The sequence below is a fragment of the Natator depressus genome, chromosome 1, assembly GCF_965152275.1.
Source record: "Natator depressus isolate rNatDep1 chromosome 1, rNatDep2.hap1, whole genome shotgun sequence".
NCBI classification, from domain to species: Eukaryota; Metazoa; Chordata; order Testudines; family Cheloniidae; genus Natator; species Natator depressus.
Genome location: NC_134234.1, coordinates 67,981,466 through 68,001,564, shown reverse-complemented (window position 1 = coordinate 68,001,564; position 20,099 = coordinate 67,981,466). Strand labels below are relative to the sequence as shown.

The 20,099-nt window shown below is 42.0% G+C and overlaps 1 protein-coding gene across 1 annotated transcript in view; it reads right to left on the bottom strand.

Moving 5' to 3' along the window:
• The window catches only part of TDRD3 (tudor domain containing 3), a 302,953-nt gene that overhangs the window by 244,797 nt on the left and 38,057 nt on the right, over positions 1–20,099 (bottom strand). The window lies entirely within an intron of this gene.

Genomic DNA, 20,099 nt, shown 5'->3' with positions numbered 1-20,099 from the left:
GCTGTCCTTCTAACATCTAAGGCATGCAGGAACCGATTTTGAGCTTTACATTTCCTTCACTATTTTCCATCTACTACCAGTGATAATGGTAAATACTGTAGTTCTTGGTGGATCTTTATTAAAAAGTTAGAACAGATCTATACATAAAAATAGTCAGTACTGTACATTCAATGAGATATGGATACTGTAGAAAAATTATGTGATTATATAATCCAAGATTCTACCATAACACATATCTACAAGGAGGCCAATTTAAGGTTGCACAGGTAGCCCCAATACTGGTGTTTCCAAACTTGGAAATGTTTGACTTTGCAGCCTTAACATTCTCTTTAACAAAGTTTTTTGTAAGTGATATACATGTATATTCATATACTCATACAAACACGTCTATATGACATTTTTAAATTTCTGGCTTATTATTCTATGGGACTTGTTAGCACATACACAAAAAATGCATAAATGCTAATTATTTTTCCTTAACTCTAAGCAATCCTCTCTCCTCCCATGTAATTAATACATTGTGGGAATTTTTTTTTTTTAATTCATCACTTCTTTCCATAAGGAAAATTTGTGGTACTTCAAAAGTCACTTTCCCCTACCTCACACTATCTACAGAGGACTGACCAATTTCAATAATCCATACCACATTTTGCATTTGGTTTCCTTCCATTTCACCCTTCTTTTTAACCCATGAATGAATATATTATTTATATATATATATGAATACTCCTACTGCAGCAATGTAAGGTATAGATGAACTGAGTCCACTTGTATTGTCACAAAATACAAACATTAAAAAAATAAAAGTGAACCTGAATTATTGCAGGTTAAGGAGAACACAGAGCCACTTTTCCTTTGAAAATTACAGTGGAATAGTTCCAATAAAAGGAGAAAATGATTAAGTAATAAAAAAAAATATTCATGGTTATTGACAACTGGAAAAAATTTCAGCGCCAACCCACAGAAACAAATTAAATGGCAATAAACTTTGTTAATGCAGAGTTAAGGTTGCCTGGTGACAGCTCATGGCCTCCCAGAATGCCCAGTTCAGCAAAACTCAAGCTTATGAAAACCAGGAAATGCAGAATTAAGGTAAATGCCCAGGCAGACTTAACACCTGGAGCTGGCACTAGCCACAGGGAATTATGTGCATGCACGCCAGCTGCATTCAGTGTGTTAGATATAGCTGTAATGAATGGTGGAGGATTAAATTGGGGCAGCACAGAAGAGCTGTGATTGCGATATTAAGTCATCTTCAGGGCTTTGGCCCTCTGTGTGTATGTGTGAGCCTCTCTACCTGACCCCTGTGGGTATGATCAAAGGAAAGAGGTACATAGGTACCTTGGGAAATCCAGTATGCCTCATGTTAGCACTACATTGTGTAGAGGCTGCATCACTAGTAGGGCACAGGGGTCTTCTTGCCATGGGTATTGTCAGCAGTTAGGAGGGAAACAAGTGTTCTCTATGAGTTCAATGAAGGGTAAGTGGAAAGTATAGGATTTGATGGTATCATATGCATAAGGGTAAAGGGACTGTAAAAGAGGCTGAAGAAGTTGTAAAAATATAGTGCACGTGGTGTTCTTTCTGTGGAGTAGGCTAAGCGTATCGTAGAATCATAGAATCATAGAATATCAGGATTGGAAGGGACCTCAGGAGGTCATCTAGTCCAACCCCCTGCTCAAAGCAGGACCAATCCCCAATTAAATCATCCCAGCCAGGGATTTGTCAAGCCTGGCCTTAAAAACTTTTAAGGAAGGAGATTCTACCACCTCCCTAGGTAACGCATTCCAGTGTTTCACCACCCTCCTAGTGAAAAAGTTTTTCCTAATATCCAACCTAAACCTCCCCCACTGCAACTTGAGACCATTACTCCTTGTCCTGTCCTCTTCTACCACTGAGAATAGTCTAGAACCATCCTCTCTGGAACCACCTCTCAGGTAGTTGAAAGCAGCTATCAAATCCCCCCTCATTCTTCTCTTCCGCAGACTAAACAATCCCAGTTCCCTCAGCCTCTCCTCATAAGTCATGTGTTCCAGACCCCTAATCATTTTTGTTGCCCTCCGCTGGACTCTCTCCAATTTATCCACATCCTTCTTGTAGTGTGGGGCCCAAAACTGGACACAGTACTCCAGATGAGGCCTCACCAATGTCGAATAGAGGGGAACGATCACGTCCCTCGATCTGCTGGCAATGCCCCTACTTATACATCCCAAAATGCCATTGACCTTCTTGGCAACAAGGACACACTGTTGACTCATATCCAGCTTCTCGTCCACTGTCACCCCTAGGTCCTTTTCCGCAGAACTGCTGCCTAGCCATTCGGTCCCTAGTCTGTAGCTGTGCATTGGGTTCTTCCGTCCTAAGTGCAGGACCCTGCACTTATCCTTATTGAACCTCATCAGATCTCTTTTGGCCCAACCCTCCAATTTGTCTTGGTCCCTCTGTATCCTATCCCTGCCCTCCAGCGTATCTACCACTCCTCCCAGTTTAGTATCATCCACAAATTTGCTGAGTGTGCAATCCACACCATCCTCCAGATCATTTATGAAGATATTGAACAAAACCGGCCCCAGGACCGACCCCTGGGGCACTCCACTTGACACCGGCTGCCAACTAGACATGGAGCCATTGATCACTACCCGTTGAGCCCGACAATCTAGCCAACTTTCTACCCACCTTATAGTGCATTCATCCAGCCCATACTTCTTTAACTTGCTGACAAGAATACTGCGGGAGACCGTGTCAAAAGCTTTGCTAAAGTCAAGAAACAACACATCCATTGCTTTCCCTTCATCCACAGAACCAGTAATCTCATCATAGAAGGCGATTAGATTAGTCAGGCATGACCTACCCTTGGTGAATCCATGCTGACTGTTCCTGATCACTTTCCTCTCCTCTAAGTGCTTCAGGATTGATTCTTTGAGGACCTGCTCCATGATTTTTCTGGGGACTGAGGTGAGGCTGACCGGCCTGTAGTTCCCAGGATCCTCCTCCTTCCCTTTTTTAAAGATTGGCACTACATTAGCCTTTTTCCAGTCATCTGGGACTTCCCCCGTTCGCCACGAGTTTTCAAAGATAATGGCCAATGGCTCTACAATCACAGCCACCAATTCCTTTAGCACTCTCGGATGCAACTCATCCAGCCCCATGGACTTGTGCACGTCCAGCTTTTCTAAATAGTCCCTAACCACCTCTTTCTCCACAGAGGGCTGGCCACCTACTCCCCATGTTGTGATGCTCAGCGCAGCAGTCTGGGAGCTGTCCTTGTTAGTGAAGACAGAGGCAAAAAAAGCATTGAGCACATTAGCTTTGAGTGTACACAGTGCCTATGCAGTACAGAAAGAGAAATGTGTTGATAGGGGTGGTGGTCAATTGTAGTTTTCACGTAGATGTGCAGTTCAGACACTTCTGGGGACAGGTAACGATAATACCTAGTTCTTACATAGTCCTTTCATCAATTGATCTCAAGGAAGTTAATTACTCCCCTTGCACAGATGGAGAAACTGAGGAAAGTCCAAGTTTCTTGAGACCCAGTCCACTGTTCTCTCCACTAGGCCACATCATTGCTATGCACTTTTTAAGTCAAACACACAGGTAGTGAAAAGGCGATAATGGCTGTGCTCTGAAATGGTTGGTGTGTAGTTAACAGCCAGTGAGAGAAATCTCAGACCGTTCTTCGTCCCAAAAACGTGACAGTTTTATTACAAGGTACTCACAGTATCTTTAAACATGCAAGAGAAGACTGGTATATATCTTTTCTCCCTCCCCGCTTCTCCACTATTTCCCACCATATATAGCTCTCCCTAGCACCATTTCCAGCTCACCTCTCCCACTCCTGTCACATTAAGCCATTGGTATTTTAGAAGCCAGGTGACCACAAAATCCATTGATAAAACCTAGGGTTTTTTCCTCAGACACATCTTACTCAAATGACCCCAAATTTAGATCACTAACCCTACAGTACAACACCCTCCCCTGCGTGCACCCGCACCCCCCCCCAACATTCTGGAGATGAATGGAGATTTTGGAACACTTAGAAAAACTGTCCTTTAAACATTGGTTTAATCTTAACTGTAGCAAAGACTTTGCTATACTATTTAAGATTTTATCAGCAACTACTTTGCTATATGCAAATTCCCAGCACGGAATATTCCTGAAAGTGGCAAGATCTGAGAGAAGTGAAGTGGCTCATTCATCTTAACATGATGCTCTCAACTGAATGACCACACCCCACGGAGATTAATATGGCCTGAAACAACTGTTTGAGACATGTGAACTGCTCCATTCATGTTGGCTAGTGCTCTCATCCTCCCTCCCCAGTGTTGGAGAGCCTAAAGCTGTGTCTACTACACAGTGTTTAGCAACACGGCTGTGCTAGTACAGCCATGCCACTAAAAGATGCGCAGTGTAGCCACTGTTTGTCAGCAGGAGAGAGCTCTCCTGCTGGCAAAACACTTCCACCCACAACGAGCGGCATTAGTGTTGTCGGCAAGAGAGTGCTCCTGCCGACAAAGTGCTATTCACACCAGCGCTTGTTGTCAGCAAAACTTTTGTCTTTCAGGGAGAAGGGGAGTTAACACCTCTGAAAGACAAAAGTTTTCTCTTTCACTTGCCAGTGTAGACAAAGTCTATGATAAGCATCAATTATGCTTATCATAAGCATCTCCTTAGCCCAGTCACGGCAGCATGTGCATGACTCCAGTATGTCAGTATTGGGCTCTCCACCAAAGGAGCAGGGCTTCCCAAGATCCTGACTCACATGGGCGGGGGGGTGTGGGGGGGAGGAGACGCTCAGACACCCCCAAAAGGGCAGGCATCCCCAGAACCCGGCTCAAGAGGAGGGTGTCAAATGCCCCTATATAGTTTCCCCCTCCCCTGAGTTTGGCACAGACTCCCCCTAGAGGGACAGGGGCAGGGAAGGGGGCTCAGATACCCCCTAAAAGGGCAGGAGCTTCCCAGATCCCAGAACACAAATGAAGACAGGGAGAGGGGCTCAGAATCCCCCAGATTCTGGCACACACACACACACAGGAGGAGAGAGTGTATGGGTCTGACAAGTGCCCTGGCCTCTACTCTCCCTCAGTCCTCCTGCCACTATCCCCTCTCCCTTCCCAGTATCCCCCTATCCTCACTTGAGACTCCCAACTCCTCTCCAGCTATCCCCATTTATGCCCCCTCACTGTAGTCTGGCAATCCTCTCCCCCTACTCCACAACCCACTCAACTCTCCCTTCCCAAAAAGAATTCACTTGTTCATCGACTTGACACTGGCTGCCTAGATTCAGGATCAAGGGCTTACTGTTCATGCCCTTGAGCTAGCCAACTGCAGTGAAAGCTATCCACTTCAATACTCTTTGGCTCTCTCTTTGCACTTGCTCAATGTAATCTGTTTGCTCTTGCATTTTAGGCATAAACCTAACCGGAGAAGCAAACTCTTTTGCTAACAATGTTCTCATTTTGCTCCCCACCCTCCAAAGAGCTAAATGGGTGCCATGAAATTTCTGGGGATAACCTCAAGCGAGTGCGACTCTTGAGCCAGGATTAGAACCATGCTTTGATTCCCTGGTATGGGCAGACACACATTGGCAATACAAGTCAACTTTAAGAAAAGCTGTTTTATTTTCAGGGCATTACACACCTCAGGAACCCCTTACTCAACTGACTCCAAATCTGGATCACTGACTGACCCCTGGCACCACTATGAGGTAAACCAAATATCAAGATAATCCAATTAACTGTGTGGATTTTATAGCATTTAAGATTAAAGCTTCAAACAGAAAACTGGTCTTAACCCAACTGTAGCACAGCTAGCATTCCACTACAATCTAGTGTTTAAAAGGAGACAACTCTACATCCTTTATCCTAGTACCCTGAATAAAGCGAGATTCAAAAAAGTGAGAAGTTCCTCAGTGTAAATAGTAACTTTTTGAATTTGAATAAAATAATTATTTTACACCAGTTTGGATGCCCATGAAAACTTTTGAGAAAAAACAGTGTCCCATCACTAGAAAGCTATAAAGCTCCAGGCAATGAAGCTTTTCAAACTTCACAAGACTCCTCTCAGACTTTGATGCCACATATTACATTTTCAATTTCACACCCTGCATTCACTTTGAAGTCGTATTCATTTTTATGGCACTACTGCCTTGGGCATCCTTCAGATCCGTAAATAACAAGGGGAACTACACTATCAATATCTGTGCCACAGTGTATCACACATCCTGATTTACACATAGTTTTTGTTTCAGTTTTTACTATTTTGGGGGCAAGGGGAGTTATACCAGGACAGCCTCTAGCACAGATGCAGTTATATCAATAGAAAAGGTGCCTTATACCAGTACATCTTATTCCCCTTCCTATACAGGTATAAGCATACTGGTATGCTTCCATCCATACATGCATCCACATTAGGAGAGCTGTACCACTTTAATTATACCATAATAGTTAAATCAATATGTGGGTGTATAGACCAGCTCTAAGTCACCTTAAGGCTTACTCTGCTACAGAAGAGAAGGAAACTAAAATCAAAATCTTAGTAGTAAAAACCTATCACAGTATAACCACCCATTATTTTGCTTAATGTTCAGTATTTTCTACAGATACGTAACACTGCATTAACAGTGTAATATCATGCAGAGCAATTCACTGTATATAGTGTCAGATTAGATTTAGGACACTCAGTTGTCATTGTAACAGATCCACAGGATGGGTGCTACACCACCGGCTTTGGAACAGTCTCCTGGAGGAACTCACTCAGTGTGCCAGAGCCCCAAGGGGATTCACTCTTCCTTCAGGATAGGCCACGAGGCCTCATCACTTCCTAAGACTGAACTTCTGTGGCTTCAGCACTCCGGCTTCACATCACAAGCTCTATTCAGTGAGTCCAACTGAGACAGACTCCTGATAGAGACTTTGTATGTTCTTCAGGAATTACCAATCTCACCAAATCTCACCAAGCATTTGCAGAGACACTTAAGCTACGTTGTCAAAACCATAGGGTTTATTCGTCAGCTGGCACACAACATAGGAAGTCCTCAGGTTAGCATAGAGAAATAAAGGTTAAGGCATAGATCATTCTGGTTAGCCCACAGTGCCCAGCCAAGCTGTAGGAAACCCCAGGTTCAGGTTCTGTCTCTCTTCATCTCACCTCCTTGTCAGTTCCTCTGTGAGAACCCTAACTCCCTCCAGCAGCCAACACTTAGCCCCCTGCTTCCCCCTCAGACCTTCCCAAATCTTTGTTCTGGAGGTAAGAGATTTTGCTCAGCTTCCTTGCTGAGAGGCGGGGAAATCCATCTCTGTCTTGGTCTATGGTTGATAGGTGTCAATGTCCTGGTGACTGGATTTGCCATTGTCTTCTCAGACTCTCCACTGATATGGGATCAGCCTTGACCAGTCCTTTTTAATGGCCATTCACATTCAGCTAGGCAACATTCCTTCCTATCTCTCTCAACCTACCCTGAGAGCAAACAGTCATTTTTCTCTCCCACTGAGTAACCATGTGCATTATAGGGAAAACTGAGGCACACAGAGGATTCATAGACTTATTACAGAAAATTCCTGCTTCATCACAATCATGTTAGGCCTTTAATCAAACACTGCAGTTATCACAAAAATAAAAAAAGTATGTTTTCTACATACTAGAAATGGTTAGTTTCTTCATTAACCAATGAAGAAAAAGCAGCCAAAGCCTAAATTAGTCATTAAAATTATGAAGTTTTATCTACAGAACAAAGGGTGTTTGAAGGCTACAACAACAGATCAGAAATACTTCAGAGAAAAAGGAGGATGGTCCAGTCATTAGGAGACTAACCTATGAAGACCGGAGACCAATTCCCTGCTCCTCCACAGACTTCCTGAGTCACCCTTGGCAAATCACAGCTTGTCTATGCCTCAGTTCGTCATCTGTAAAAACAATAATAGCACCTCTCTACCTCACAAGACTGTTGTGAGGAAAAATGCATTGAAGATTGGGAGGCACTCATTTGTAGTTACACCCAAGATGCATCTACACTAGAAACACTACAGCAGCAACTCTGTAGTGTAAACATTTACTACAATGATGGAAGGGGTTCTTCTGTCACTGACATAAATCCACACCTCCAAGAGGTGATAGCGCAACAGAAGAAACCACAGCTTAGGTAAGTTTAATTACATCACACAGGATGTGAAATTTTTCACAATCCTGAACGAGCTAGTTAAGCCCCACTAATTTTTTAGGGTAGATCAGCCCACAATAATTACTTATGTTTTAAGAGATCAGCTACCACTTCAAAGGTCAGGAAAAAATCCTGCCCATATCATGCCCTCCCCTCTCCACAAAAAAAGGGTAAAATAGGAGAAGAGGGGAGGGGTGGGTTGCTGCCCAGTTTTAATGCTGAAGTTGTTCATAAGTCTGTCTCACTGTAGTGATATAGAGTTATCTGGATGACCTTTTTAAGTTACCTAGTTTTACCTACTTCCTTCCCTCCTCCCCTCCCCACCCTATCCCGCTCCAGTTATGGAAACCCAAGGTTAACTTTCTGGTTGGTTATCTTCTTTAGGTTTTGGTATGGACTTGAAATGAACACCTGTGGTATTGATGTCCTTAACAGATTCCTAAAAGGCTTATGTATGTATTGGTCAGGACAGCTGTGCAACACTGATGTTTTGTCATCCCAGTGAGAGAGTGTTAATTAACAGAGTACAATGGAGTAAAACATCATTGCGTGCAGAAACTCAACATCCCAAAATGTACATAGCTTAGCACTTCTCATGTGACCAAGAGGAAATCTGCAGGCATAAAGTAATTCACACAGTGGCTCTAATATAGGGCCTTTGGCTACTACCTTTCCAGCTTTGCTGAAGCCAATGCAGTAATTGTAGTGTCAGTATGTGACTATGTACGCTTCTTGAAGTTTGCATGCTTATTAACTATTAACTCCAAAAGTATAGTTTACTAATTTTCTGAAAGCAGTTAAACGGCAAAGTGGGTAAAAGGTTTAACCCTAAGTTTAAAAAAATATTTTTTTGTTTGTTTATCAAGAGCTGAAATCTGAAGATAAGTTCAAAAGGGGTCTGCTTATATGCACGACACCCCTACTTTTAATTCACCAAAACCCAAGAATATGATTCAATTAAAAAGCCTATGCAAAGATTTCACGAGGAAAAAAGGCCTCAAAAACAAATTGTCTAAATAAAAGGCATGGTATAACAAGATACTTTTAATAGGTTTGATGTTAATATTAAATATTGGGATAAATTTAATGTTAATAAGTACCCCTGTAACAATGTATAGGATGTATGATTTTTCAAAAAAAATTTAAGGTAATATGGTAATGATGCTTCTCAGCTGTTACTTGTGAATAAACTTAAAACTTAGCACTGCAGAAAAAACCATTACAACTTGGTCTGCTGTATAAGAAAAACTGAGGCACACCACCTCATAAATTTAATTACTGAACAGCGGGATAATTCACCCTAAACCCTTAAAAGGTAGAAGCCATTGAAACCTGGCCTGCCTATAGAACAAAAACACAGGAAACTCTGGGGGTAATTCCTCTGTTTTGCCTGCAATCAGCAAGGGTATTTGTAAAAGAAAGGGATATTTTAAGTGATAACCTTCCACCCCAAAAGGAGTAGAAACATGTTCTTTTTGTCTTTCAGAAAATCAGAAAAAGCTGGTACCAGCTAAAAAGCAACCCAGAATACCATGAACCTACTGTCACGACAAAAATTGTGTTTTGTGTTTTATGTTTTGTCTTGTGTTATTTGTCTTGTCGCTAGCATTGTTGTGTATTGTGTTACAAAAAAAACCTATTGCATTAGGCAAAAAAGAATTAATAAGCATTTTAACTGTATTTACAGAAACCAATGTTGCAGAAGGGCAGAGGTCAAGGAATGCCAGTCTGTTAACAAGAAAAAACATCCTCAGGTAGCAGACACCATATTAGGAGGGATTGGTTTTGGAGCAGGGATTATAAATACTGTAACCCTGGAGATAATTAAGAATAAATTAAGTTCCTTGTCACAACTGCAAGATAGTCTCATTCACAAACAGGCAGATACTACTGTGGACTTGGTAAAAATAGGTCTGGGAAACCTGAAAGCAACATGGAGTATGTGGTGGTGGTTAAACACTACCACCTGGCTGCTGTATAAACAACAAACAAAATTAGGGAATAAAACTACCTTGGCCATAGGATGTACTGAAATGCAAATTCTTAGTTTAGCATGACTTGAACACAAAATGTTTTGGGTAATACCTGGAAATGTTAGGGTATTAAACGCATCTTTTAAAACAATGGAAGAGGTCCTTGTTTGACAGCTACAAATATGAATGGATGCAATATGTTTCCAGCATGGTTAAGCCTAATTTGTTATTCGGTGAAATTATTGTTAAAATTGCTCACCGACAGTCTGTGGAGACAGAAATATGGAAAGTGAGCCAGCTCCCAAAATTGACCATTGGATCCTTTTGGCTACCCCGGATTATGGTCTAGGAAAAAGGAGAAATTATTGAATAACCAAGGGTGTATGGAGTAGAGCTGGCCACTAGATTGATCTGGAATCTGAACTGGTAACTATAACATCAACTGGTGCGACAGTGTGTGCATGTCTGTGTGATTGAATGCATATTCTAATTGTTGTATCTCCAATAAATGCGGCATATTGCCTTTTCCCCTGAAAAAGATCCCGTGTGCTTCTTATAAGCCTTACAATGTGACTAGTTTTGTTTCTTTTTTTAAGGATAACAAAGACATGAAAGGTCACCCCCACCCAACCTGAAAAACATGAGTAGTCAGAAGGCAACAAATCTGGAGTTTCTAGTCCTCACCTACGTTATAAACAAACCCTAAATTTCTAGACAAAGCCAGCTTAATTTATTTACAAACATTACAAAAGTAAAAACCGTCATTTTAAAAAAAAACCTACTTACTGAGCTGACACCTGGTCAGATTTGCCTCTGTATTTGCACAAAAATTCTACCTTGGCATAGGATTAGAAAAGTGAAATTTCAGACAGATTCAAGTTTTGATCATGCGATGGGGCTTGTAAGCACTAGGCTTATAATGGAAAGCTAGCTTCAACCTAAAGTATGGAGAGTCTAATATCTTTAAAAACCCCACAAGCTTTCCACAAAAGGAGGTCACAAATTTAAAATCTAATACATTAATCTGCTGTATCTAAGCCAACTGCTAGCAAGATTTTTTATCAAGGGTTTTATTGGTTAGAGCAAAAAAAATGCAGAAGCATTATTCTGGGCAATAAAAATCAATGTATTAGCATATCATTCTTTGTGCCTTATTAAACAACTTAAGTTATCATTACTTTTTATTATTATAAAAGTTACATTTTAAATTACTCTGTAAAATATTTAATGGGGCTTCTGAGTTATGGGACAAGAGATAGATGTGCAATTATTTATTAGACACAGCAATATCTTAAGTTTGTGTTTTTCTATCTATTATCAGGATCCATCCAATGATCAGACTGCAAATTCCCTCATCAGTTTTCCCAATCACTTTATCTACTTGCATTTTAAAAAGATCAAAGAGTTTTTACCCACTTCATTACTCTCAAATACACATTTGCCTTTCCAAATTCCTCCCATGTCATTCTGTCAATGATGTTGATATCTAACCATCACTATATTGCCATATTTGCATGACACTCCACATGTCTGCAGCCTTCCTCTCCTCTTTACTCATATCATGAACACTTCCAACAGATAATAAAGGCAACACTTTAATTTGACAAAATACTATTTTTAATAGCATATGTGCAAAGATATACGTATTGTCTCAAGATCCTGGATACCACTGACCAAAGGACATTTTCTTAAGACTAATGCTTTCGCTGAAAAATAACAGTTTCCTGATATAGTAATCAAACTGTTGCTACTATGTTGATGCTTCTGGGAATGATATCACAGGCGAAGGAATCAACTCATACCTTTAGGTGGTAAGCAATTAAGTTGTTAGTGGTAAATAAAGTATCTAATTTTAATATTTCTCTTTTAAACAAAGACATAGATCATTAAAAGGCCTATGAGAAAACAAAATTACCTGTTACTAAGAAGGCCTCAAAACCTGCTTGTGGCCACAACACACAAAAACAATGCAAAAAATTTAATTCTATTAAATTGAAGGGTACAATTTTAATCCTTAAAAACCACATGCCCATTTGGAAAATTAACAAGGAAACACAGAAAGATACCAAAGCATGTTCAATATTATGATAGTTTTATCAGTAAGATTTTTTTTTAAATAAGTTTCATTCTGGGACACTTAAAAAAATCTAAATTATCTCAAATAATCTGTCATCTTTTTAACACTTTCTCAAGCAGAATTAATGTAGATTTTTCTCTTTTTAGTTGTATTATGCATAATATAGCTTAGCACATAGTTCTGCCATTTGGCTAAAAAGTTACATTAATTATCTAATAAAAAGTAAAGTTTCACAATTTTCAGCCTCAACACATTCCTACTGATAACAGTGAAAAAATGTGTAATTTAAGTTTTAAAGTAACAGGCTGAGGTACAGTCTTAGGCCTACATTACAAACTTATGTTGACTCAAGTTACACCAGCATACAGCCACCGCAGTTAATACATTGTTTATGTGCGTGCATACTTGGCTCCTTGTATCAGCAGTGCAGGTACTCACCAGGAGTGCTTGTATCTATGCATAGTGAAGTGTACCTTGGATAGGTATCCCACAATGTAACCTGCCACCATTCAGTGCACTTGTTGGAAAGATTTGGCAATGCATGATGGGGCCGAAAAAAGTCATGCAGGGATGACTTGGACTGCAGGGTAAGTTTTCCAGTTTGCAATGGTCTCCACCCCATAATGTTACTTGTATTCCATAGTTTTCATGATTTTTTTCAAATGCCCACAAACCTCCATGGCACTCCTTGCTGTCCACCATCTCTGACAGAAGCATTGACCTTGCACACTCTGCACTACTGTCATGAGTGTTGCAAGCACAGGACACACAATCCTTGAGTATTTGCAGAGTCGCAAGGAGAATCAAATCAGTGGGGAACATGATGATTCCTTGGAAGACAGATCGCTGTGGGACACAGCGAGAACCAATTCACGGTTGTTGGTGGCGTTCATGGAGGAGCTGCAGCTGGTTGAGTGCCACTTCTGAGTTCAAGAAAAAAAGCACTGATTGGTGGGGTTACACCATAATGTAAGTTTGGGATGATAAGCAGTGGCTACAGCCCTTTCAGATGTACAAGACCACATTACTGGATCTGTGTCCAACACAGGGACACCCAAATGAGAGCTGCATTGACAGTGGAGGAGTGAGTAGCGATCGCACTGTGGAAACTTGCGATGCCAGATTGCTATTGGTCAGTCACAACTCAATTTGGAATCAGGAAATCCACCAGGGGGACTGTGGAGGTGAAGGAAGCAATTAATGGCCCTGCATACTTGCTACACCAGACTGTGACTCTTGGCAATGTGCAGGACATACTGGATGGATATGCAGCAGTAGGATTCCCAAGGTGCAGCAGAGCAATAGATAGTACGCATATCCCTATTTTGCCACCAAACCACCTTGCTACAGAATACATCAACAGAAAGAGCTACTTTTCTGTGGTTAGTCTCTAAGGTGCCACTGGTTAGTCTCTAAGGTGCCACAATTTTACACCTACCATGACTACACCTACCATGACGTTACCAATGTCAGTTGGTCAAACTGGACAGTCTCTACGTAAAAGAATAAATGGACACACATCAGATGTTAAGAATTACAACATTCATAAACCAGTCGGAGACACTTCAATCTCTCTGGTCACGCAATCACAGACATGAGGGTCGCTATCTTACAGCAAAAAAACTTCAAATCCAGACTCCAGCGAGAAACTGCTGAAATGGAATTCATTTGCAAATTGGATACTATTAATTTGGGCTTGAATAGAGACTGGGAGTGGCTAAGTCATTATGCAAGGTAGCCTATCTCCCCTTGTTTTTTTCCTACAAACCCCCCCCCCCCCCCCCAAGACGTTCTGGTTAAACTTGGATTATTGCTGTGCACATTGTAAGATGAGCTATTGCCAGCAGGAGAGTGAGTTTGTGTGTGTGGTTTTTGGAGGGGGGGTGTGTGTGTGGGGGGGGGGGTGAGAAAACCTGGATTAGTGCTGGAAATGACCCACCTTGATTATCATGCGCATTATAAAGAGAGGTTTCAAAGAGGGATGGGCTATTACCAGCAGGAGAGTGAGTTTGTATGTGTGTCTGTGTGTGGGGGGGGGGGGGGGGGGAAGAGTGAGAAAACCTTGATTTGTGCTGGAAATGGCCTTCCTTGATGATCACTTGATGATCACTTTAGATAAGCTGTTAGCAGCAGGACAGTGGGGTGGGAGGAAGTTTTGTTTCATGGTCTCTGTGTGTATAAAATGTCTTCTGCAGTTTCCACGATATGCTATGCATCCGATGAAGTGAGCTGTAGCTCACGAAAGCTCATGCTCAAATAAACTGGTTAGTCTCTAAGGTGCCACAAGTACTCCTTTTCTTTTTTCTTTTTACGAATACAGACTAACACGGCTGTTACTCTGATACAACACAGAGGTACTACAGTCAGCGTATTGACTACAGAAAGCAAAACTTAAGATGCTGAACTCACTGCCCTTGCTCCCCAAAAGTTTTAAGTACTACCTTCTCACTTCTGCTTGCAATTGCTTGTGCCCAGCACCAGTCACAGCGTCAGCCATGGTGAGTATGGCCCGACTAAGGTCAGGAAAATGGGGGGGGTGGGGGGGGGCACTACTCAGTTGCATGATTCTAGTAGTATAGGGCAATCGCACTGAATATTGGCACCGTTTTCCACAGGCAGTGGTAATTTTAGCTGACCTCTGACTCCTGATGGTAACAAAGACAGAGAGACCACAGCTGCTGTTGGCATCCTGTACTGCAGCGATGCCTGCTGAAGTTATTGCTGAGTGGTGTGGAAAAGTGTCTTACCACAGAGGAAGAAATAAGGCAGCCCTCCCTAGAAACCTTCAGCAGATGATTGCAGGGTACCTCCATGAAATTTCCGAGACTTCTCAGGCCATGGTCAATATACTTAGATCAACACAGGGCGAGTATAGACTATAGATTCAAGGGACATCCCTGTGTACGTAAACTGCCCTGCATGCCACCACTTCCCTCCCCCCCTGCCCGCATTCCCCCCGGCCTAACTCCAAAGGAGACTCTAAAGCTGATAGCAACTCTACCTCTCTTGGCTGTACCATTACCTTTTTTAGCATGAGTAAATTAATGAAAAAAGTCAAAAGATGTGTCCTGCTACTTTGGGAGTGCCATCCCCAGAACTGAAAATTTATCTACACTTACCAGAGGTTCCTTCTCCTGCCTCAGGCTCGCCTATGCTCGACTGCTGGGACTAGCCGGACTGCAGTGGAGTCAAGAACAGGTCCTGGCTTCCCCCACAACTTGATTCCCCAGTCACCTGTCCTCCAAACTCCTCCCCATCCTCACTGTTCCCAGCAGATGCCTGGGACTCAGGCTCCTCAGAGACATCCATGGTGTTGCGATGGTGGGGTCTCTGACAAGGACGGCATGTAGATCTTTGTAAAAGCAGCAGGTCTGGGGCTCAGCACTGGATCAATCATTAGCCTCCCTGGCCTTTTAGTATGCATGCCACAGCTTCTTGACCTTCAAGCAGCAATACTGGTGGTCCCTGTCATACTCCTCCTCCTATATGCCCCTAGCAATCTGCTCATATATGTCAATGTTTCTATGGCTGGTACAGAGCTGTGCCTGTACAGCCTCTTCTTCACACAGGCCCAAGAGATCCAATATTTCATGTCTACTCCAGGCAGGAGCATGTCTGGAGCCTGTAGCCAGCACGGGCAGCTGGGCAGCTGCACTCAATAATGGAGAGCGGCTAAGTGTGCTCGCCAAGCCAGGCAATTAGGAAAAGGAATTTCAAAAATTTGGGGGGCTTTAAAAGGTAAGAGAAGAGTCTTCCCGTCTCCATGGCCTCTGGGCAGTGGAGTTCACAATGGTGACCAGAGCCATCAGTCTGGAGCATTGGAAGCAGCTGCTGGAGAACAGTTAGGGTTGACATGAGTAACGCAGTGACTACACTCACCCTTTGTCCACCTAAGTACAGCAACATACAGCATTCTACAAGTGTTTCATAACATCTAAATACTAAACATATTTTCATAAAACTTAACATCTATTTATTTTATAATACTAACACAAACGTGAGCCAGACTGTTTTCCAGCTATGTTTGTGTCTATGTTTTGTTGAGAATTTGGGGCCTTGGCATCAATTGACATCTGGTCTGCCAGCGTCACAATGTAAATTTATAGCTACTGGTTAACCACCACCCTGGTACTGAATATTAAATTCAGAAGGTTTTTAAGATCAGATACCATAAGAAGATGGTACTAGGTGTAGCAAGAGCACACCAAGACCAAAAAACATACAGGGGTATCAAGGACAACAGACTAAACCTAGGCAAGTTATACAGACAAACAGCAGCAGCATGAGAAGGAAATCCAGCATTAGAGAGCAATAGCAATGAAAAAAAAAGCTCACTAAAAATGAAATTAAGATATTATACACAAGTTAAGATAGAAGGCAAAACATTGAAGAAGATTGATAAAAATCCATCTTCACTGAATGTCATTGCTTTTCTACATCAGTAGTAGTAAAATACATGTGCAAGTTATACTAGGTACCGAACAAACCTCAGTATGTGCAAATGTAAGAATACAACTAAACATAAAAGTGAATCTTTCAGAATATGGCTACACACCAGTGTAAGCCTGGGCTTGATCCTGGGTTCAAGCCTAAGCCCCCTTGCATCCACTCACCAATTCTGTTAACCTAGGGCTCAAACCCAGTACTCTGAATGGCTGGAGGCTCCAAGCCCGGGTTCAGCTGGGATGTAACATCAAAGTCCTATTGCTTTCTTGTGTGCACACAGCCCCAGCTTGACTCAAGTCCAGAAGTGCTCCAGATGTATACCCGAGGTCCTTGGGGCAATTTCCTTAGTCCTCTCTATGCCAACAATGCGTGGTGCAGTATACTGTAAATGGAAGCCGCACCTCCATTTGCAAATGGCGGCAGTTCAGATCAGTGTTAACCCATAGTCTGCTGAAACACACTATCAGAGAAAGCCTGTGGGGTTTTCAATGGAGATCGACCAGAAGAATTGTATTTTATTATTTTTTTGCAGAGAGTCCTTCCCAGTCACAAGTCAAATTTTGGTGCATACTGCCCAGATGCCCCGCACACACAGCCCCAAGGAAGGCAGGGGTCCCATGAGCAAGGACCAGAAAGCAGAGTGGGGACTAAGTGGGTGCCCTTTAGGGGAGTGGCAGAGCTCCTGGCTCAGTACACCTTGGGGAGGATGACCCACAACACCCCAGCTACTCCCCCTCTCTTCAGGGCAGCTGCTTAGTCCCCACTCCACTCTCTGACCCACCCCCACCACTGCCCTCCCAGGGGCTGCATGTGCAGGGCAGCATGCACTATCAGGGTGGCAAGTGGGAGCCAGTCCCAAAACCTCCTCGCAGCCTCCTGAGGGAGCAGCTCCAGCCCCTGCCCCGCTCACTACTGTGCAGAGCTTGCCTGGAGCAGGAAACAAAGCTGACAGGTGGGAGGTAACTTAGAGGGGAAGAAGAAAAGGAGTACTTGTGGCATCTTAGAGACTAACCAATTTATTTGAGCATAAGCTTTCGTGAGCTACAGCTTATGCTCAAATAAATTGATTAGTTTCTAAGGTGCAACAAGTACTCCTTTTCTCCTTACAATGTGTATGATAATCAAGTTGGGCCATTTCCAGCACAAATCCAGGTTCTCTCTCCCCCCCACCCCCCTGAAAACCTGGATTTGTGCTGGAAATGGCCCAACTTGATTATCATACGCATTGTAAGGAGAGTGATCACTTTTGATAAGCTATTACCAGCAGGAGAGTGGGGTGGGGGGAGGTATTTTTTCATGCTTTGTGTGTATAAAAAGAAATTCTACACTTTCCACAGTATGCATCCGATGAAGTGAGCTATAGCTCACGAAAGCTTATGCTCAAATAAATTGGTTAGTCTCTAAGGTGCCACAAGTAATCCTTTCCTTTTTGCAAATACAGACTAACACGGCTGTTACTCTGAAACCTGTCATTAGAGGGGAAGGAAAATGGCGCAGAACATGGACTGTGGGTGGAATCAATTACAATTTGCTACTGAAGAGTGGGAAGTAGAGGGGGTTAACTGTTAACAGGCTTGGTTTGTCAGAATCGAGAAGCTTGTGGAAAGTAGGCAAAAGGCACATGGTAATGACAGTTTTTAAATGCAGCTAAATGGGTCTTCTTACTTTTCAGTTTTCAATCTTCACAACATTAAATTTACTATTTCAGTAGGTGGTTGTTTCTCATCTTAACTGTATGTATTGATGAAAGGTGCAGACCAATACTGCAAACAACTTAGCAGTGTTTGGTAATTACCTAGTCTCAGTGTAAAAATTTATGACTCAGAACGCAGTAATTTGAAGGAATTGGTAAGAAAAGAAGAAATGAATGAAGTAACAAATGCAAATAATTCTTCTTAAGTGTAAATATCGTCAAGAGTTAAGTCACAAGGTAAAGAAGATGTATTCTTATGAAGGAAACTGATCTCTTCAGATTCAAAATGAATGAAACCTTGTCTGTTCATGTCAAATAGAGAACTTTGAATTTCATGACCCAGCAAATAACACTTAGTCAATGCCATCAAAATGTAGACTCAATGGTTATTTTAGTCTTCCTTCCAGCAGCTCTCCAACCTCCACTTCCTGCAGGAGAGTTCTGTTCATCTTTAACACCCACTAATGGCAAAGGCCAACAGGTGATTAGGCCATGTAAACATTAAATCAATTCCATGACTAGGGTTTCTAGGTGGCTACAGTAGTATAAGTAATCAGGTGCATCAAAAGGTGGAAATGATAGTAAGAAAGAAACAACAGAAGAATTCAGAATTTTGCTAAATTATAAAAGGCGTACAGACGCCTCGCCCTCCAGTTAAATTTCAAATCACGTATGTCTAGCACATTCTGATAGCTGAGATCAGACTTGTGATGTGCTAGGCACTGAAAAAGTAGTAAGTTGGCAAGAGCTTATGGCTAGCAAAGGGCATTTATGAAAAGAATAGTTACCAGATTAGGTACTTAGTTAATGTGGTTTGAGGTTTCAATTATACACTTGAAAGATTTTTGTTTTCAACACTATGTGCATTTTTATAACTGCACATAGTGAATCACATGTTGTATGTTTTATTTGATAAAGCCTCAGGAGACTTTTCAAGTTTTACATTATAAGAACATAAGAATGGCCATATTGGGTCAGACTAATGGTCCTTCTAGCCTAGCATCTTGTCTTCCAGTAGTGCCTGGTGCCAGATGCTTCAGAGGTAATGAATCACTCAATGATTGTCTGGTCTGTTAATTCCCTATGAAGCTGTCATCCACTCCCAGATTCTGGCAGTCTGAAGTTTAGGGTCACTGAGAGCATATGGTTGCCACCCAGACTATGTTGGCTAATAGCCATTAATGGACCTATCCCTCCATGAACCTACCTAATTCTTTAATGAACAAAGTTATATGTTTTGTCTTCACATCATCCCCTGGAAATGAGTTCCACAGGCTGAGTGTGCGTTGTGTGAAAAAATACTCTTATATGTTGTAAATTTGCTGCCTATTAATTTCATTGGGTGACCCCTGGTTCTTCCATTATGTGAAGGGGTAAATAACATTGGTTTATTCATTTTCTCCACACCATTCATGATTTTACAGATCACTATCATATTCCCTCCCCCACCCGGCCCCGCCCCCAGCCATCTCTTTTCTAAGCTGAACAGTCCCAGTCTTTTTCATCTCTCCTCATATGGAAGTTGTTCCATACCCCTAATCCTTTTTGTTTTGCCCTTCTCTGTACTTTTTCTAATCCTAATATATCTTTTTTGAGGTGGGGTGACCAGAACAGCATGCATTATTCCAGGTGTGGGCATTCCATGGATTTAAATAGTGGCATTATGATATCTTCTGTCTTATTATCTATCTCTTTCCTAATGGTTCCTAACATTGTTAGATTTTTTGACTACCACTGCACAAAGAGCAGATTTTT